The following is a 5,633-nucleotide window of genomic DNA, read 5'->3' as shown; positions in this document are numbered from 1 at the left end:
CCCACCTCTGGCTAGTGCACTCATCTTTTAACAAATTAAAAAATAAAAAATAAAAAGAGGAAAGATGGGAGAAAAAAATTGAAGAATTGTGGCCTGACCATGCCCCATTGGGAGGTGTGTTCTTCCTCTCTTTCTCTTGCTGAGTGTGTGGTTCCTCTGGCAACTAAAAAAATAAATAAAAAGGGAGGGTGCCATTAGGAGCATTTGGTTGATAATCTTTAATATTTGGGTTGTAGTGTAACCGTAAAATGCTTAGTATATTTTAAGCGCAATGGGTTACTTGTTACATTTATTATTATTAGTGTTTCATGCTGGTTCTAGAATTCAAAGGTGTAGGAATTAGACTGGAAAGGAGTTTCTTGGAGAAAGAAATTATTCCTGATTGGCAAGGGATGGCCGTGGGGCTAGTCACTAGGAAGCAGAACAAATCAAAGAGCCACCCGTTTGTTCCCCAGGAAGCCTTCCTTCAGTCAATAGCCATGCCAGATTGACACGGAACTGGGAAGCCATCTTTCCAGGTGTCTGTCGGTATGGGTTAGCTGTAGTGTGAGAGGCAGGAGTTGATTTAGTCATATTTGCAGACTCAGACTCTCTTGCCAACTGGGAAGGGGTGAGAAATAAACACAAGAACAAATCTTTCTTTCTTACAAATAGTAAAATTAAAACCAAGGTTAGATTCAGAAATAATCAGCAATAATTACATTTTGAGAAAAGTACAAAATGATACCCATTTGAAAAAGGTTTCTACTTGTCCAAAATCAGACTAGTAGTTTTTATGCTTTTTAAAGAAATTTTTTTTTACAAAATTGCCTAATTCAGTTAGATTTTGTATTATAAGCTATTTTTTGTATCAAATCATGTTATTGTCCTTTTATCCCACTGAAATGGTGTTTCTAAGTGACGCCCGTAGTCCTCAATTAAAGCTGGTCTAACTGACTTTATAAATTTAAATGTTTATCAACTGCTGTGGAACTCTTACTAGTTACTCAGCAAAACCATTAATATATAAAGCACTACCTAATGGTAAAATTCTAAGTCCACCTAGCGGTAAAAATCCAAATTGCAAGCATTGATTTAAGAATCAAGAGGCTCCAAACCACTTTTGAGGAGTTAGCCAGACAGATTCCAGCCTGCGTAACCACAGGGGCCATGCGCGGTCAGCTGAGGCGTTGTCAGTCCTCTGGGGGTTCAGCGGACCGGGAGAAGCATGGGCTGCTCACGTATCACCTTTGAGGCTGGAGTTAGGACACCTAAAAGAGTACAGTGCACATTCCCTTCTTAATTCACTAACATATGTTAGACCTGTCTGTACATGGGAGAAAAATAGATGGTACTTTAACAGGTGCTCCTCTAATGGCCTACTCTAGTACTCTAATTGCACTCAAAATTAGGTAGCAGGTATTTTCTCAAGGCCAGGAATAGAATAAAAGAAATATTTCAAAGCTCTAATCCTACTGGTAAAGTGTATCTCAATTGAAGTGACAAAGACCCTCGTACCAATGATGATTAGAAGGCTCACAGATTATTTCACACCATTTAAAATCTCACTCACTGCTTTTTCTTGGGAGCTGGTGTAAAATAAGAGAGCCCTGATAATGCACAAACATCATCGTGGGACTTCGGCAAGCTCCGAGCCTTGGTTTCATCATTCTGAAAGTGGGATAGCAATCGGGATCTTTAAAATGGGAGCACACTTTGGAGCATGCACAATGATGAGGTTAAGTCATCTACATAAAAGCCCTAGTGCGACATGGGCACAGAGCCTGGTCTATGGCGCAGAGACCAAGGTCACAGGTCTTTCCTTATTTTCCATATGTTTGTGAGGCATGCAGCACCTCCAGGAACAGAGTAGCCTCTGACACCCCCTGGGCTCATGAGCTCAGTGCTGAGTCAGAGGAAAGTCATGGTTCCACTTCCTGAGGTTCCTTAGTCATCTGAACTGGTCCAGACAAGGCTGCCCTTACTGAGAAACGTTCATGCTCTGTTTTGAGTCAAGTTACATTATTTACTGATAGTCTTGCCTGTGTGTAAATGACGTCTGTGTATTGGTACAAGATGTGGCTAAGGTAACATACATGTTCTTCCAAAGTTGCTTTCATTATTTGGAGAAAGTTATGGATAGCTTCAGAGAACCAGAAACTTGTCTTTCAGCTTGGAGGAATAACGAAAGTTGGCATAGGTAGAGCAGAAGCCAACTAACCTGTGAGGTAACCCTTGTGGAGGGGTTACACAACCTCTGGTTTACCGCTTGTACTGCAAAAGCTTTGATTCTGGGGTTGCTCCCTATTGCTGGTGAAGGGTAACTTACAAAGAGGTTTCTTTCAGTAGAATTCACATTTCAGTCGTAATAATGGTCATGGTCATCTTTTTTTTTTTTTTTTTAATAGAGTTTTTGCTATAGGGCACATGCTTGCCAGAGAGACAGAGACAGAAAGTGAGAAATCAGCCCCCTGGGAGTGATGGCCATGCCACAATCCCTTCTCTTCCATTCTCCTCTTGGGATTTTGGGCATGTACACACACGTGCTCAGTATGAGTTTTAAGCCGCTGAGTTCGGGACTCGGACCATAGTCGACTAAGTGGGAGTCCATTATGCCATCCACTGGTCCCACAAAGGCCACTTTGATGACTGTCAGCATTATATGATTGTGGCGGAAAGTAACTGGAATTATGCTTTCAATGAAATGAGTACAGAATCGTGAGAGTTAGAACTACAGGTTTCTTTCTATTTTTAAAAGAATTGTTTTAATTTAATTTTATTCATCATTGCTATTCATTTTTAGTTTGACCAGAGAGAGACAGAGAGAGAGGGAAAGTGAGAAAGCAAGTGTCGAGATCGAGACTTAAGCCACGGTTGGCTCTGTGAGAGTCCAGTGTCTCAACCACCTCACCACCTGTTGACCCCAGGTTTCTTTCTTTAAAACATGGTGCATGCATGATGCTGTCCTTCTATTGACTAAAATGATTTACACTCAAGGCAAAACATTTGATGTGTGGAGAGCGTGATGGAAACGGTCACACACGATTAGGTCATCCATGGCAACATATCCAGGGCAGTTCCAGTCCGATTAGCACTCCCTTTCACTCTTACCCGTGTTCTAGTTTGGATAATAGCTATGTGGTCCTTAGTACTATAGGGTCCCTGCTACTTTCTCCTGGAGATATGAGCCACTCTCACCTCGTCCGGTGGCTTTAGTTTCCTTGTTTTAGTAACAGTCATAACAGAGTGATGTAGAGCCTATGCTCAGGCATTGGATAAACCAGTCTTTGGATTTTGGCTGGGTCACTTACTACTTTTGCCAGAGAGACAGAGACTTTTGTGACTGTAAGAAAATGCTTCTTCAATGTCTTTTTTTTTTTTTTTTTAAGAATTATTTATTTAGGGGCCAGCAGATGATGTAGCAGTTACATCGCTGGGCTCTCACATGGTCAACCACGGTTCCAGTCCTGGACCTGGTAGCTTCAAACTCACATCGGGCGCATGTGCATGCATGCCCAAGATCCCGAGAGGAGAATGGAGGAGAAGGGATTGCAGCGTGACCAGCCCCTCTAGGGGGTGATTTCTCGCTTTCTGTCTCTATGTCTCTCTCTGTCTGTCTTTCTGGTGAGCATACACACCATATGGCAAAAACTTCTTGAAAAAAAGATTTATTGGTTAGGCGTCCGCTAGAGGACACGATCAGGACGGCGGCGGTATCTGGGCTGGTTCGGAGACCCTTTCAGCAGGTCTCCGGGCTGCTGAAAAGGTGCTTTCACCGGCCGTGCCTGCGGCGTTGCGGGTGACAGTTTGTGATGCGATAAATCAAGGTATGGCTGAGCTGGGAAGAGATGAGAGGGTATTTCTGCTTGGGGAAGAAGTCGCCCAGTATGATGGGGCATACAACGTGAGTTGAGGTCTCTGGAAGAAGTTCGGAGACGAGAGGATCATAGGCACTCCCATCTCCGAGATGGGCTTTGCTGGAAGTGCCGTAGAGGCAGCTAGGGCTGGGTTGTGACCCATTTGTGAATTTATGACCTTCAATTTCTCCATGCAAGCCATTGACCAGGTTATAAATTCAGTTGCCAAGACGTATTGCATGTGGGGGGCCTTCAGCCTGTTCCCATTGTCTTCAGGGGGCCCGACGGCGCCGGGTCGGTGTAGCTGCCTGGCACTCCCAGTGCTTTGCTGCGTGGTATGGGCACTGTCCAGGCTTACAGGTGGTCAGCCCCTGGCGCTCAGAGGATGCGAAAGGACTTATAAAATCAGCCATCCGGGATAATCATCCAGTGGTGGTGCTGAAGAATGAACTGATGTATGGAGTTCCCGTGAATTTCCCACGGAAGCTCAGTCAAAAGATGTTCTGATTCCAACTGCAAAAGCCAAAATCGAAAGGCAAGGGACACGCATAACTGTGGTTTCCCATTCAAGACCTGTGGGCCACTGCTTCGAAGCTGCTGCACTGCTGTCTAAAGAGGGAGTTGAATGTGAGGTGATAAATTTGCGCACCATCAGACCAATGGCCATCGAGACCATAGAAGCCAGTGTTGTGAAGACAACTCTTCTTGTGACTGTGGAAGGAGGCTGGCCACAGTTTGGAGTAGGAGCCGAAATCCGTGCCAGGATCATGGAAGGTCCTGCATTTCATTTCCTGGACGCTCCTGCTGTTCGAGTCACTGGTGCTGATGTCCCCATGTCTTATGCAAAGATTCTAGAAGACCACTCTGTACCTCAGGTCAAAGATACCATATTCGTGATAAAGAAAACATTAAATACCTAGTTAGCAAGTCATGGAAAGTTATTTAAATATGTGCTGGCACTTCATTGTACTTCAAGACCTTTCTCTACTCATAAAGTAAAATGATCTCTAAAAATTTTTAAATTTAATTTTATTTATTGTTATTATTTAATTTGCTGTAGGGCATGTGAATTCAAGAGAGAGGAAAAAAGAAGTGAAAAAGCAAGCTGCCAGGCCCAGGACTCTAACCACGGTTGGCCATGTGGGAGTCCAATGCCTTAACCACCATACCGCCTGCTTGTCCCCTGTCTTTTTTAAAAAATGCAATTATTTTCTTATTATGCCCCGTCAAATACATTAAAATGATATGTGTATATGGTAAAAATATTCTAGGTTTAAAAAAGGTGTAAAATGCCTTCCACTTTACCCCTACCCTACCCTACCCTCCAGAGGTAGCTATCTTTGCACCTCATTCTTTCAGCTAAAAGATGGAGATTTTATTTCTCTCATGTACTCATCTATACTGACCTGATGTCTGCAGCACAAGTGCTAATGTATAGTAACTGGTGAAAAAATGGTTATTAATATTATGACTGCTGGCGTACTCTTTAGTAGCCTGTTATTTTCACTTAGCAAGTATACAAAATGGTTTCTTAACCTCATTTGTAATAAACAAAAATCCCCCAGTGAGTTTTCTGAGGGGCCCTATTCAAATGTTGTTCTTGAGCAAATAGTACCAGGTTCATTGGGCATAGACACGGAGCCACCGTCCTCCTGCTAGAAGCTGGTCCTTCCAGGTGGGGCTTGGGGCAGTCTGGGTGTGTGGGAGGCAGCAGGGAGGAACATTTACACTGCTGTTTGTGGTGTACCTGCTCGGTCATAAACAGAGACCTTTAGTTTCCATCTGGCTCCTCTCACT

The 5,633-nt window shown here is 43.5% G+C and overlaps 1 pseudogene; it reads left to right on the top strand.

The window, feature by feature from the left end:
- Positions 1-4,756, top strand: part of LOC102479899 (pyruvate dehydrogenase E1 component subunit beta, mitochondrial-like) — a 31,219-nt pseudogene extending 26,463 nt beyond the window's left edge.
- The last annotated feature ends 877 nt before the right edge of the window (positions 4,757-5,633 follow it).

This window comes from Tupaia chinensis, unplaced genomic scaffold (genome assembly GCF_000334495.1).
Source record: "Tupaia chinensis unplaced genomic scaffold, TupChi_1.0 Scaffold000028_1, whole genome shotgun sequence".
NCBI lineage: Eukaryota > Metazoa > Chordata > Mammalia > Scandentia > Tupaiidae > Tupaia > Tupaia belangeri.
The sequence above is the reverse complement of the archived record's forward strand: the minus strand, read 5'-3'. Positions and strand labels throughout refer to the sequence as shown.